The sequence below is a fragment of the Triticum urartu genome, chromosome 1, assembly GCF_003073215.2.
Source record: "Triticum urartu cultivar G1812 chromosome 1, Tu2.1, whole genome shotgun sequence".
In the NCBI taxonomy this organism is placed as follows: Eukaryota; Viridiplantae; Streptophyta; class Magnoliopsida; order Poales; family Poaceae; genus Triticum; species Triticum urartu.
The window spans coordinates 405,861,385-405,876,479 of NC_053022.1; positions in this window are offsets into that span (position 1 = coordinate 405,861,385).

The following is a 15,095-nucleotide window of genomic DNA, read 5'->3' on the forward strand; positions in this document are numbered from 1 at the left end:
AGAATTGTATTAACCGGAAACATAATACATGTGTGAATACATAGACAAACAGAGTATCACTAGTATGCCTCTACTAGACTAGCTCGTTAATCAAAGATGGTTGTGTTTCCTAACCATAGACAAAGAGTTGTTATTTGATTAATGGGATCACATCATTAGGAGAATGATGTGATTGACATGACCCATTCCATTAGCTTAGCACCCGATCGTTTAGTATGTTGCTATTGCTTTCTTCATGACTTATACATGTTCCTATGACTATGAGATTATGCAACTCCCGTTTGCCGGAGGAACACTTTGTGTGCTACGAAACGTCACAACGTAACTGGGTGATTATAAAGGAGCTCTACAGGTGTCTCCAAAGGTACATGTTGGGTTGGCGTATTTCGAGATTAGGATTTGTCACTCCGATTGTCAGAGAGGTATCTCTGGGCCCTCTTGGTAATGCACATCACATAAGCCTTGCAAGCATTGCAACTAATGAGTTAGTTGTGAGATGATGTATTATGGAACGAGTAAAGAGACTTGCCGGTAACGAGATTGAATTAGGTATTGAGATACCGACGATCGAATCTCGGGCAAGTAACATACCGATGACAAAGGGAACAACGTATGTTGTTATGTGGTCTGACCGATAAAGATCTTCGTAGAATATGTAGGAACCAATATGAGCATCCAGGTTCTGCTATTGGTTATTGACCGGAGACGTGTCTCGGTCATGTCTACATTGTTCTCGAACCATAGGGTCCGCATACTTAACATTACGATGACAGTTTCATTATGAGTTTATGTATTTTGATGTACCGAAGGTTGTTCGGAGTCCCGGATGTGATCATGGACATGACGAGGAGTCTCGAAATGGTAGAGACATAAAGATCGATATATTGGAAGCCTATATTTGGATATCGGAATCGTTCCGGGTGAAATCAGGATTTTACCGGAGTACCGGGGGGTTACCGGAACCCCCCCCCCCCCCCCGCGGGGGTTATTGGCCTACATGGGCCCTAAGGGAGAAGAGGAAAGGAGGCAAGAGGTGGCCGCGCGCCCCTCCCCATCCTAGTCCGAATAGGACAAGGAGAAGGGGGCGGCGCCCCCCCTTTCCTTTCCCTCTTCCTCCTCTTTCCCCCTTCTCCTTCTCCAACTAGGAAAGAAGGGAGTGGGAGTAGGACTCCCCCTTGGCGCGCCCTCCTTGGCCGGACGCCCCCTCCCCTTGGCTCCTTTATATACAGGGGCAGGGGGCACCCTAGAACACACAAGTTGATCTTCGTGATCGTTCCTTAGCCGTGTGCGGTGCCCCCCTCCACCATATTCCACCTCGGTCATATTGTAGCGGTGCTTAGGCGAAGCCCTGCGACGGTTGAACATCAAGATCGTCACCACGCCGTCGTGCTGCCGGAACTCCTCCCCGAAGCTTTGCTGGATCGGAGCCCGGGGAGCGTCATCGAGCTGAACGTGTGCCAAGAACTCGGAGGTGCCGGAGTAACGGTGCTTGGATCGGTTGGACCGGGAAGGCATACAACTACTTCCTCTATGTTGCGTCAACGCTTCCGCTTCGGTCTACGAGGGTACGTAGACAACACTCTCCCCTCTCGTTGCTATGCATCACCACGATCTTGCGTGTGCGTAGGAATTTTTTTGAAATTACTGCGTTCCCCAACAGGAGGATATTGGGAAGTCTCTTCCCTTTCATTAGTATTCTCTTCATCTTCTATTTGTTTTCTTTTCTTTATGTAGTTGGCAATATAAGGATTTTCACTGCAATTCTCCGCACAATACATATAAATCTTCTCTAGATCAAAATCAAGAAATCTATCAAGATTAAACTTTGGAATACCCTCAGTTATACGTTTCATTTCCTCATACCCCAAAAGAATACTAAGCTCTTTATGATTCTCAAGGGTAATCAAATTATCACAATTTTTGGATACGATTCGGTCATGAAACAATTTGAATTGGAGATTTAAATGACCATGTTCATTGCAAAGTTCACAAGGGGCGCGAAAAATATTGAATTTTTCAGCACAAACATCAAGACTTTCTTGCAACAATTTAGTTTCTAAATACTTATGCCTCTTGCAATATCTATCTTCCCTATTTGGTGTGTACTTACAAACCCAATGCACTCCACAAAAATTGACATGTTTATAGGAGACATTTTCATCATAACTAGTGCAATCATCATTAGTACCATGGATATTCAAGGAGTTCATACTAACAACATTGCAATCATGCTCATCATTCAAAGATTTAATGCCAAACATTTTAATGCATTCTTCTTCTAACACTTTGGCACAATTTTCCTTTCCATCATACTCATGAAAGATATTAAAAAGATGAAGCGTATGAGGTAAACTTAATTCCATTTTTATTTTATTTTTTGTAATTTTCTTTTATAGACTAAACTAGTGATTAAACAAGAAACAAAAAGATTCGATTGCAAGATCTAAAGATATACGTTCAAGCACTCGCCTCCCCGGCAACGACGCCAGAAAAGAGCTTGATGTCTACTACACAACCTTCTTCTTATAGACGTTGCTGGGCCTCCAAGTGCAGAGGTTTCTAGGACAGTAGCAAATTTCCCTCAAGTGGATGACCTAAGGTTTATCAATCCGTAGGAGGCGTACGATGAAGATGGTCTCTCTCAAGCAACCCTGCAACCAAATAACAAAGAGTCTCTTGTATCTCCAACACACCTAATACAATGGTAATTGTATAGGTGCACTAGTTCGGCGAAGAGATAGTGATACAAGTGGTATATGGATAGTAGATATGGGTATTTGTAATCTGAAAATATAAAAACAGCAAGGTAACTAATGATAAAAGTGATCACAAACGGTATTCCAATGCTAGGAAACAAGGCCTAGGGTTCATACTTTCGCTAGTGCGAGTCCTCTCAACAATAATAACATAACTGGATCATATAACTATCCCTCAACATGCAACAAAGAGTCACTCCAAAGTCACTAATAGCAGAGAACGAACGAAGAGATTATGGTAGGGTACGAAACCACCTCAAAGTTATTCTTTCCAATCAATCCGTTGGGCTATTCCTATAAGTGTCACAAACAGCCCTAGAGTTCGTACTAGAATAACACCTTAAGACACAAATCAACCAAAACCCTAATGTCACCTAGATACTCCAATGTCACCTCAAGTATCCATGGGTATGATTATATGATAAGCATCACACAATCTCAGATTCATCTATTCAACCAACACATAGAACCTCAAAGAGTGCCCCAAAGTTTCTACCGGAGAATCACGATGAAAACATGTGCAGACCCCTATGCATAGGTTCATGGGCGGAACCCGCAAGTTAATCACCAAAACATACATCAAGTGAATCACGTGGTATCCCATTGTCAGCACAGATACGCACGGCAAGACATACATAGAGTGTTCTCAAATCTTTAAAGAATCAATCCGATAAGATAACTTCAAAGGGAAAACTCAATCCATTACAAGAGAGTAGAGGGGGGAGAAAACATCGTAAGATCCAACTATAATAGCAAAGCTCGCGATACATCAAGATCGTATCACCTCAAGAACACGAGAGAGAGGGAGAGATCAAACACATAGCTACTGGTACATACTCTCAGCCCCGTGGGAGAACTACTCCCTCCTCATCATGAGAGCACCGAGATGATAAAAAGGGCCACCAGATAGGGATTCCCCCTCCGGCAGGGTGCCGGAATGGGTCTAGATTGATTTTTGGTGGCTACGGAGGCTTCTGGCGGCGGAACTCCTGATCTATTGTGCTCCCCAATCGTTTTAGGGTATATGGATATATATATATATAGGCGGAAGAAGTACGTCAGGGGAGCCACGAGGGGCCCACAAGGGTGGAGGGCGCACCTAGGGGGTGGGCGCGCCCCCATGCCTCGTGCCTTCCTCGTTGCTTCCCTTACGTGGACTCCAAGTCTCCCGGGTTGCTTTCCTTCCAAAAATAAGTTCTGTGAAGTTTCAGGTCAATTGGACTCCGTTTGATTTTCCTTTTCTGCGATACTCTAAAACAAGGAAAAAACAGAAACTGCCAATGGGCTTTGGGTTAATAGGTTAGTCCCAAAAATGATATAAAAGTGTATAATAAAGCCCATAAACATCCAAAACAAAAGATAATATAGCATGGAGCAATCAAAAATTATAGATACGTTGGAGACGTATCAGAGCATCATCATGAACATTATCATTAACATTATCACTAGTTTTAGGTTCATTACCAGATTGTGTTTCAGCATCAGAAATAGAAATATCATTTGGATTCTCAGGTGTTTCAGCAATAGGTTCACTAGAAGCATGCAAACTCCTATCATTTTTCTTTTTCTTCCTTTTAGAAGGACTAGGTGCATCTATATTATTTCTCTAAGAATCTTGCTCAATTCTCTTAGGGTGGCCTTCAGGATACAGAGGTTCCTGAGACATTCTACCAGTTCTAGTAGCCACTCTAACAGCATAATCATTATTCTTATTATTCAATTCATTGAGCAAATCATTTTGAGCTTTAAGTACTTGTTCTACTTTAGTGGTAACCATAGAAGCATGTTTACTAATAAGTTTAAGTTCACCTTTAACGTTAGCCATATAATCACCCAAGTGTTCAAGCATATTTGAATTGCATTTCAATTGTCTACCAAAAAAAGCATTAAAGTCTTCTTGCTTAGCCATAAATTTATCAAACTCATCTAAGCATGGGCTAGCAAACTTAGTAAATGGGATTTCGGCTTTATCGTATCTATAGAGAGAATTTACCTTTACTACCTGTGTCGGGTTATCAAGACCATGTATTTCTTCAATAGGTAATGGATTAAGATCATATGTTTCTTCAACAGGCGGTAAATTAAGACCGTGTATTTCTTCAATAGGAGGTAAATTCTTAACATCTTCAGCTTTAATACCTTTTTCTTTCATAGATTTCTTTGCCTCTTGCATATATTCAGGACTGAGAAATAGAACACCTCTTTTCTTTGGAGTTGGTTTAGGAATAGGCTCAGGAATTGGTTCAGGAGGTGTCCAATTATTTTCATTTGTCAACATATTATTCAATAGAATTTCAGCTTCATCCGGTGTTCTTTCCCTGAAACAGAACCAACACAACTATCTAGGTAATCTCTGGAAGCATCGGTTAGTCCATTATAAAAGATATAAAGTATTTCATTTTTCTTAAGAGGATGATCAGGCAAAGAATTAAGTAACTTGAGAAGCCTCCCCCAAGCTTGTGGGAGACTCTCTTCTTCAATTTGCACAAAATTATATATATCCCTCAAAGCAGCTTGTTTCTTATGAGCGGGGAAATATTTAGCAGAGAAGTAATAAATCATATCCTGGGGACTACGCACACAACCAGGATCAAGAGAATTAAACCATATCTTAGCATCACCCTTTAATTAGAACGGTAATATTTTAAGGATATAAAAGTAATGAGTTCTCTCATCATTAGTGAATAGAGTGGCTATATCATTTAATTTTGTAAGATGTGCCACAACAGTTTTAGATTCATAGCCATGAAAAGGATCAGATTCAACCAAAGTAATTATATCAGGATCAACAGAGAATTCATAATCCTTATCAGTAACACAGATAGGTGAAGTAGCAAAAGCAGGGTCAGGTTTCATTCTAGCATTAAGAGATTGCTGCTTCCATTTAGCTAATAACCTCTTGAGCTCGTATCTATCTTTGCAAGCTAAAATAGCTAAAGCAGCTTCCTTTTCAAAAACATAACCCTCAGGAATAACAGGTAATTCATATTTATTAGGGGGAGAGTCTTAATCATCACTTTCATCAATATTATCAGTTTCAATAATTTCATTCTCTCTAACCCTAGCAAGTTGTTCATCAAGAAATTCACCAAGTAGCACAGTAGTATCAAGCATAGAAGTAGTTTCATCATAAGTATCATGCATAGCAGAAGTGGCATCATCAATAACATGCAACATATCAGAACGAATAGGAGAAGCAGGTTTAGGTGTCGCAAGCTTACTCAAAACAGAAGGTGAATCAAGTGCAGAGCTAGATGGCAGTTCCTTACCTCCCCTCGTAGTTGAGGGATAAATCTTGGTTTTTGGATCTCTCAAGTTCTTCATAATGATAAGCAGATATAAATACCAAGTGACTCAAAGAATAGAGCTATGCTCCCCAGCAACTGCGCTAGAAAATAGTCTTGATAACCCACAATTATAGGGGATCGCAACAGTTTTTGAGGGTAGAGTATTCAACCCAAATTTATTGATTCGACACAAGGGGAGCCAAAGAATATTCTCAAGTATTAGCAACACTGACACGTACACACGCACGGATGCTGGCGTGCAACACTGACACGTACACATGCACTCACGAACACACGCATGTACGCACCCATGCATGCAACACTGAAACGTACCCTTGCACGCATGCAACACTCGCATGCCTGCATGCACACAGCACATGACGCAAGACACACACTCAACCTATACGTGCATGCACCCTTTGTTAAGGACATGGATTGTTACGGGTATTAATCAATCTTATCTGGAGCAGAACATTGATGTTTGCAGTGGTCTTTATGAATCACAATGTATCGAACGGACTATCAACATAGTAGGCTTATATACATGAAAAAGATGACGTCACACTCAATGAACAATCATCGGTTTATGAAATGCCCGCTTCTGACCGCCCTGGCCCACCAAAGGTTCATCTGCTGTGCGCTGCCTGTGTTGGGTCACTGACATGTAGGCCATGCACCCAAAGAGCCCACACGTCAGTGGAAGAATGGCGCGGTGTCCTAGGTCAGAGTCGAGGGCGCCACTCGCGGCACGCCCGGCTGAACACGCCTCTGTGCCGCATTCAAACGCCTCCATGAAACCCGCCCGTGTGGAAGCCGAGAAACCCACTCTAGACACACGTTTGTTCATGACCGGGCCGACGTTAAACGCAACGCCGGCCGAGCTCCTCCCGTCCGCCGTCTATTCAATCTCCTATTTAAATGAGGCCAAACACCGGCCAAGAATCGCACACCTCCGCTGCTCCCCTATCTCCTCCACCATTTTGTCCACTCTTACAATGGCTTATGAAGAGTAGTTATTCCGCGTCCAAGCCGGATGGGTAGCCCACCGGATACGAGCTATGCAGCTCGCTGATCCACCTCCCCCCCCTCGCCCGACGGAGCCAATTGCCACCCCAAGTCGGCGCGCGGTTCAGCAACTCGCTGCTCTAGGCCAGCTCGACGAGGAGCGGCGCACAGGTGTCGTTGGTGCTGTCCACGCCTCCGCCCCGTACCGCGTCTCCCTTTCTGTGGTTGAGACTCCCATGCCGGCGGCCGCGCCATGCAAGCAGCAACAGAAGTCGGGTGCGCGGAGAGCGACGAGTCGGTGGCCAGCGCCTCCGCGTCCGCCGCCATCATCGAGGAGAAGTCGAACACGGGAGGCCGTCGCCGCTTGGGTCCCATGAAGGCCACCGCAGAGGCCACACCGGCGTACACAGCAGGTGTCTTGCCGGATCCTTTTGTTGCGAGGACCTTCGTCAACCCCGCATGGGCTCCACGGAAGAGGGGAATGTTAGGATGAACTCGAGCCGGTGCCGGCCATGGCGAAGTAGTGGCCAGTGATGAAGTCGAATCGGTGCTGGCCACCATCATTTTTGGCCCCAGCCAATGATATCAGTTGGGCAGTGGGGAAGCGAGTCGTCCTTTGCGCTGAAGCATATACCTCCGGGGCTCCCGGCAGTCCGGTGACCGTGCTGTCGGACATGAGGAACACAAATCGATCGGCGGGCGACCATTTAGGCCAGGTATTATATACTTGTGCTGTCCAGAACTAGCACAGCGTAGTTCATTTGAATGTAATGAAATCTGTCATGTTTGTATGAAAATCCGGTATTTTATATGATTTCCATCGTTTTTTATATGAAATATTAGTTTGTCTACGTGTTTGCGTGAATTTTGTCCGGTTGGTTGAGTTGCTGTCATAATGTGTGCGGCTACGGTTGGATGGCGTAATTTGTGGGTCGTCGGTCGGTCTACGGGCGGCTCGGGAGGCGTTGTGGGACAAAAAAAACACAGCTCGTGGGAGCTCGTCTCCAACATGCGCGCTGGAGGATGCATGACAGCATGAGCACCCGAGCCATTCCTCGTTCATCGGTGGCAAATGCACCGGTGGACAAAAGGGTCGCCAATATTTTGGCTACCCCGGGCAAGATCCAAACAGCCCCTCCCAACAGATTCAAATCCCTCGTTCGCCGTGGAATTTTGCCATGTGTTGTTTTCATGGACTAGCAAGATGCCCATGCATTGCACGGATCATCAAGATGCATTTTTTACAAACTCCCGCATGCATGCAAGGGATAATTAATGTCCTCCTTTGCTAGTACCACGAGGCAAACACCATTAATATTGCATCGATTAGTGTTAGTGGCCTTGTATATCTGCAAATTGTAATTTTGATAGTGGCCCCTTGTATATAAAAAATGGAGGGAGAAAGATGAGAGATAAGGTGAGGAGGCGTGGGGAGTGGTGGTGATTGGTGGTCGGACTGGGCGGAGGCATGGGGATGGACGACACATTATGTGTAGGTTTGTATCTCTCTCACACACACCCACGTAGGTGGGGGACGTGCACGAAGAGAAGAGGTGCACGAACGGCGCACGTACTCCCATCTCTTTCCCAACCACACCCATGCCGGTACACGGTGGAGCTCATTTCTGTACGAAAAAGGCAGCCCACGTGGTAATTTGGCACGTGTACAGGTTGTTCACTTGGTGGAGGGAGGATCGTCTACCACGGGTGAACAAACAAATTGCGACTTGACGCGTTATGTTAAATTAAAAAAAGAGGCAAACCATGTGGGGCCTACCTTAGAGGCAAGGCTCTATACACTGAAGTACTTTTGATGTGTCCCGTCAACTCGCAGAACGAGGAGAAGCTTGCTTAGTACGCCGTCTCTCCCGCCCACGGGCGCGGTGGCTCGCAGGATGAGGTGAAGCTTGCTTACGAGTAGTAGTAGTTGTAGTAGTACTTCTGTACGCTTTTACGCCCGCTCCCTCGCCCATGCGCGCGGTGGCTCACAGCACGAGGAGAAAATTTTAGTACTCCCTCCGTTTACTACTCGTCCCTACTACGTACTTTTGTTAGTACTCCCTCCATTTACTTATACAAGGCCACTATAAAAAAATACATTTTGCATCTATACAAAGCCACAAATAGTAATCGAGACAAAAGTTACTACTCCCTCCTTTCCAGTTTATGGCTCAATTTCAAAATCTCTCCAACCAAGGTAGACGATGAGTGGTCGAATTAATTTTGTAGTTTGCACAAGTAATTAGTACGCTCGTTTTTCTTAAGAAGTTATTTTTACCGAGACATTAATTAGAATGAATGCATGAATGACCACTAAATTTCCATGAACTTGTACATGCATTGGTTAGTTTCCTCTTGACACTGCTTGCGTCGGGTGATCTAACGCACCTCAAAATCCAACATGTAATGGTACTACTACTAGTATAGTAGAATTGAGACTTATCAAACGGAAAAACAAATGTTTTTTAGATGAGCCCTATAAACCCTAGTGGGTACGTACTCCGTAAAAACAGATTTTTTCCGAAACTAAGTCGCTCCCTTTCATGAATTCTGTAGTATACTCCTCCGTCGACGCTCCCTTTCATGAATTTTGTACTTCCTGTCGCCGACATGTGGGATATATAGCAACCGGGTCGACGTGTCAAGCACTAAATAACAGTGTAGAACAGTAGGGGGGACGCACCCCACTCGTACCGGCCCAGTAGTAGTAATGAGCAATAAGACGTCAAATCACAATGCCGCACCTTCCCAGATGGACGAAGCAACCATTATTTCACACTTCGGTTTGCCATCATCTCAAACCACATAGTATTGCTTCTGCCTCAAGAGGGACACGCGCATCGCCTTGGTACATCATGACACGTGGGACCGCATGACAGGCCATGCTCCCCCGCCGATCGCTCGATAAAATCACCTCATTTTTACTATACTTCCTCCATATCGGTTTACTACATGGCATGCACGTCGTTCTAGGTTGAGAATTTAACTGGCTATATATGTGATGAACAGTCTCTAGCCTTTTAAAAAATGTGTACTTTTGTACAGTAGTACTATCGATGGATTGCGCCATCAAAAAATGAAATTAAAAAAGGTGGTACATATAGAGAGCGCTCGTCGCCAAATTATGCATATAGTACTATTAAAAAAAGCTAGTACGTGCTTAATTGGGGTGCTAAATTCTATTAAAGAAATACTAGTAGTATGTACATACTAAAGAGTTAAAGTAACGAGAAGAAACATAACATAGTTCTGTTGGGGGCTCAGCACAACACACCCCTCAAATTAAACTAAGCACACCTGAAATTAAACTATGCAACTAATCTGGTAGACACTGCATTAGAAGTTTAGAACCACCATGAGCAACGACACTGCCACCATACTCGAAGTCCTCGTCCACGCCCTCGGCTTCATCCTTGTCCCTCTCCCTCTTGGCCGATACTTCTTTGCTTGAACCGCACACTTGGTTGTTGCTCTTCATCTAACCCTTGTAGATATTGAAGCAAAGGTAGCCATCCATTGTAGCGTAGTGGATGTGGTCTATATCTAGTAAATTCCGCTGCCATGCATGACGATGAAACGTGTATGGAGGTTTCTCCAGTTTACCGTATGAAGGACGAACCATGGCTCCTGCCAGGGTCAGCATTGAAGGCTGACGAGAGGACACCAGCCGATTCTTCTGGAGGTCGAAGGGGTTGCCTACAACGAGACCTATCCGACGCAGGACATCCCTGTCATTCTTAAAGTCTACAGTAACGAATTTCACTGTTTTGTCCTTGAGGAAGTTCTTAAAATCCTGGCACTCAACATCAGCATGGCATATCTAGTAGACCAAGCAAACATTATGTATGCAAACCTGGATCACGGCGGGCTTCTTCCTCTCTTCGTCCTTTAGATCCTTCTCTGGTCCCAGGACTGTGGTGTACTCAACATCTAGCCCAGCGACCCACTCATCATCTGAGTTTTCGAACATGCGTCTGAGGCGAGAAAGGCATCCTTTCACCGTCGTGGAAGAACGGGTGTAGATGACGTCAAACTCATCGCCGGTGATGGTTCTAACCTTGTACTCATCGCCGATCGTGGAGATTTGGGACGCCATGTATTTGGGAGGAGGGTTAGGATTAGTGGAACTGCCGTAATGTGAATGGACGGGACGACTAGGAGCGAACCACCGTAGTATTGAAGGACGTGCAGGGACTAGTAGGAGCGAACTGCCAGCGTGCGAACGGCAGGGTAGTGGCTTTCCGTTCTCCCATGGTACGGGCTTCCGAGAGCCCTTGGATCTGAGATCGAACGGTTGCATGGCGTGATTCTAGACCTATGGGTGAATATCCTATCCTGGAGGGTTATTCTACAAATTTTCAGCAACTTAGCATGCGACCGTTTGATCTCACATCCAAGGGCTGCCAGCAGCCCGTATCATGGTCGCGCCTACCACGACCGTCGCATCGCTCGCGCGGTCGCGCCCTTGGAGATTTAACACGGTGCGTTAGGCTATCTGATGTTGGCATGTCATACATAGTCATCACTTAGTCACTCATACTACAACAAGGTTGGCTATAAGGTTGGCTATAAGTGTATTTTTTTACTCCTCTCTATCTCTTTCTTTGTAATGGACGTGGTCAGGAATCGGGAGACTCACACCGGTCATAGCGCCGTAGTTAAAATGATAATGGCAAGTCAAATCACGGGCCCCACCTGTCCAGCAGTAACTCGTTGTCAAATCACACAGCCCTATGTTTGCAGCAGCCTACTCCCTCGTCTTCTCACGTCTCTGTCGAACCGACTAGGCAGAACTGCCCCGCCTACCGCGCAGGAAAAGCCCCGCCCTCGACTTTTAAATACAACTACATCCGCTTAAGAATCCAATGATATACTTTTTGTGACATAGTAACTCATATTTAGTTAGTCAAATGGATGACCTAGAACTACGTGCAGGCCCTATAAACCGAGACGCCTAAAAATAAAAAAAACCAAGACGGAGAGGGTAGTTCAGCACATATCTTTTTAAATCAATATAGTCGGGATTCACCAAGGAGCAAAACCAAGTGGTAGGCTACTCCTGTCATGTTGGCGTAGCAACTCAAGCAGGGTCAGTCCGCACACAAAATGGCGACACACTTAACAGGACCCCTTTGGCCGACATGTGGCTCATCCACCATCTTGTTCCACGTGCGATGCACGAAATTAAAGTTCGGAGCAGCGGTTGGAATTGGAGGCACCCCGATTGTAGCGCCGCAGTAGAAGAAAATGAGCGATGAGGGGTCAAATCACAAAGCCCCACCTTTCCTGCATTAAGCTGGACGGACGAAGCAACCATCATTTCACTCTAGGGCGCAAGAGCATAAAGAAAAGAGAAAACAATGATGCATGCGGCAGCTACCTAGGGCACCCTAGGGTAGGGGTCTCCACTACAGATCCTTCTTTTTGAAAGCGCCTCCACTACAAATCGGCTTCTCCCTCGTCCTCTTGAAGAAAATAGATGATGAGTGCAGCGGTAGGGTTTGTAGGAGTACTACGGCGTGCGGGGACACGTCGTAGTAAACATGTTCGAGTCGACGCCTTAAATATGTGTGGGCTGCTTGGTTTTACGGGAACGAGGCAGCATTTTGGGTTCGGGGACTAGTGGAGATATAGTACGTACAAAAATTGTGGACGTAGATTCGACCGAAAGGCAATGATGCATGGGCCCTGCATTTTGATATACCCGGGGCCGCGTGAAATTTGCTACTTTAGTCAAAACTAGTAAGGTACACATGTATTGAACACATGAGATCTCGAAACCAAATTATGAATAAATACACACTATAGCATGTAAAGCTTTGAGTCGTATATGCATGATGTAGATATTCATTTAGTTCTTATAGTTCATCTCATTCAAAATCGATTAGTTTTATAAAAATGTTAAGATTCATGGGGTTGTGCATTGTAAATCATAAAGTAAAAAACAAATAATGGCAATTCATTTAGAAAAAATAATCAATTATGATACAGAAGATTCTAGAACAAAGGAGAAGTGCTTGTGTTTTGAGGTTTGTGCATTATGCTTAAGTTCAACCATGGAGTCTTCTAAATTGTACATGTGGCAGATCTGGTGGAATGTTGATGATATCCAACGGCCAGTAGTGCTCGGATTTGCCTATCTCTGCACTGTCGGGTTAGCTTCATCCAGCGACCAACTTTCAAAGTTATTGGCACACCATATAGTTCTTGTGCCATAGTTGCATGTTTTGGAAAAAAGCTACTAGTGGGTTGTAGTATCTATTTAGGAATAGAAGATGTATACAGGGAAGTTGTAGGGAAAGAGATGACATGGATCATCTCAATTCCTATGAGTAGGGATTGGGAAAGAGATGTCATTTGGTTCACATCATAGGAACTTTTCTATTGAATCTAGAGATGACATGTATCTCAATTCCTATGAGGAGGGATTAGAAAAGAGATGTAATTTGGTTCATATTATAGGAACTTTTCTATTGAATATACGCTAATGTTTATTTTCCTTTGAAATTAAGGGAGTATAGGAATCCATTCATATTAACCAAGTGGCTCTAAAGCTATAGAAATGATATCATGTTTATTTCCTTTGAAATGTGGAGTATATGAATCTATTCCTATGAACCAATTGTCTCTAAAGGAAAAAAATCCTATAAAAATCATATCATATAGAGTTCCTATGATATTCCTCGACACTAAAGGATGCTGAAAATTGCTGCGGGTGATATGATGGTCTTTCTTTGTAGACTCCTCACCCATCTTTATAGTTACCTCTCGAAGATGAATGAAATGATATATACATGGTATTCTACATGTGCAATTTGGTACACGAAAACTCGGTAAAAGTTTGCGAGGTTCAAATTTTCAATAAAGCTACATGCACTGCATTGTGGAATGGAGGGAGCATACGACAGTTGCTAACACTCATGTAGAAGATTTGTGTGTAGGAGGGGTGGCTGTTCTGTTAAATGACATGGCAAAACTGACACTGTCGGATGCCGATCTAACGGTTCTTACGGCGTTCGTCAGGAAAAGGCTTGTGGCGAACGTTTGTCGGATAATGATTTACGGACACATGCATTGCATTGATACGTGCCCCCTCTCTCTCACGCACACGCACCCTCACGAGTCACGACTCTCCCGAGTCCTCTCGCAGACTCGCACGTCGCACCCACCGTCTACCTGCAGGTAGACGTCACGCACATATGTGCTCTTCACACGATACCCTCAGAACTTCTAAAAAACGAAAGATGACACGCACATTTTATTTTAGCTCACACGTCACACACTTATACTATTACTCTTGCGGCGAACGTTCTTTGGGCATAGTATATTGTACTCTCACAAAGAGAAGCGATGCACGCACGCACTAGTTCTCTCACACCCACTCGCAGGTACAGGTAGGAGCGCATTTTTTTGAAGCTGGTACAACAAAATCACTCCTCTATATATAAAAGCAGGAGCCTTAGCGCTTGCTTTACTAGGGTTCCTCTCGTTCACTCTCTCATGCTCTCCAGATCTAAGCAACACATAGGTGGCCACACTCTCTCTTAGCTCACGGCTGGTCAAAAATCCGGTCGGGCAACCTCGACCGGGGCAGGGGTGTAGGTGCATCGTTCACGCTGTCGTTGGCGGTGAGGGAGGAGACCAACGGCTGCCCGCGCGTCCCGATCGGCGGCCGTGCCGTTCTCTCTGAGATAGCGCCGGCTCGGGAGGGCCTCCGACCCCTTCTTCCTCCCTGTGGTATTGTGGCCAAGATGCGGCCTCCCGACGCCGTCTTTGCCACATGCTGACGACCCTCAGGTATATATTCCTTCAAAACCTGCCTTGCTCTACTGCCCCAGCTCCCTTCGTGTGGATCCTTTTCTACTTCCGTCCGCTGTTCCAAAGCCACCTAGACTTCTACTATTATTAGAAGTAAAGCTAGTTCATACAGTCGACTCAAAGCATTGGTTCAAACAGGGAAGAAAGTGGGAAAGCTGTAGCATGAATCTAGGACTTGGTTCTAAGAGGAAATGGGGGAAAGTAGTAATATCTGTCACTGTTTAAATAA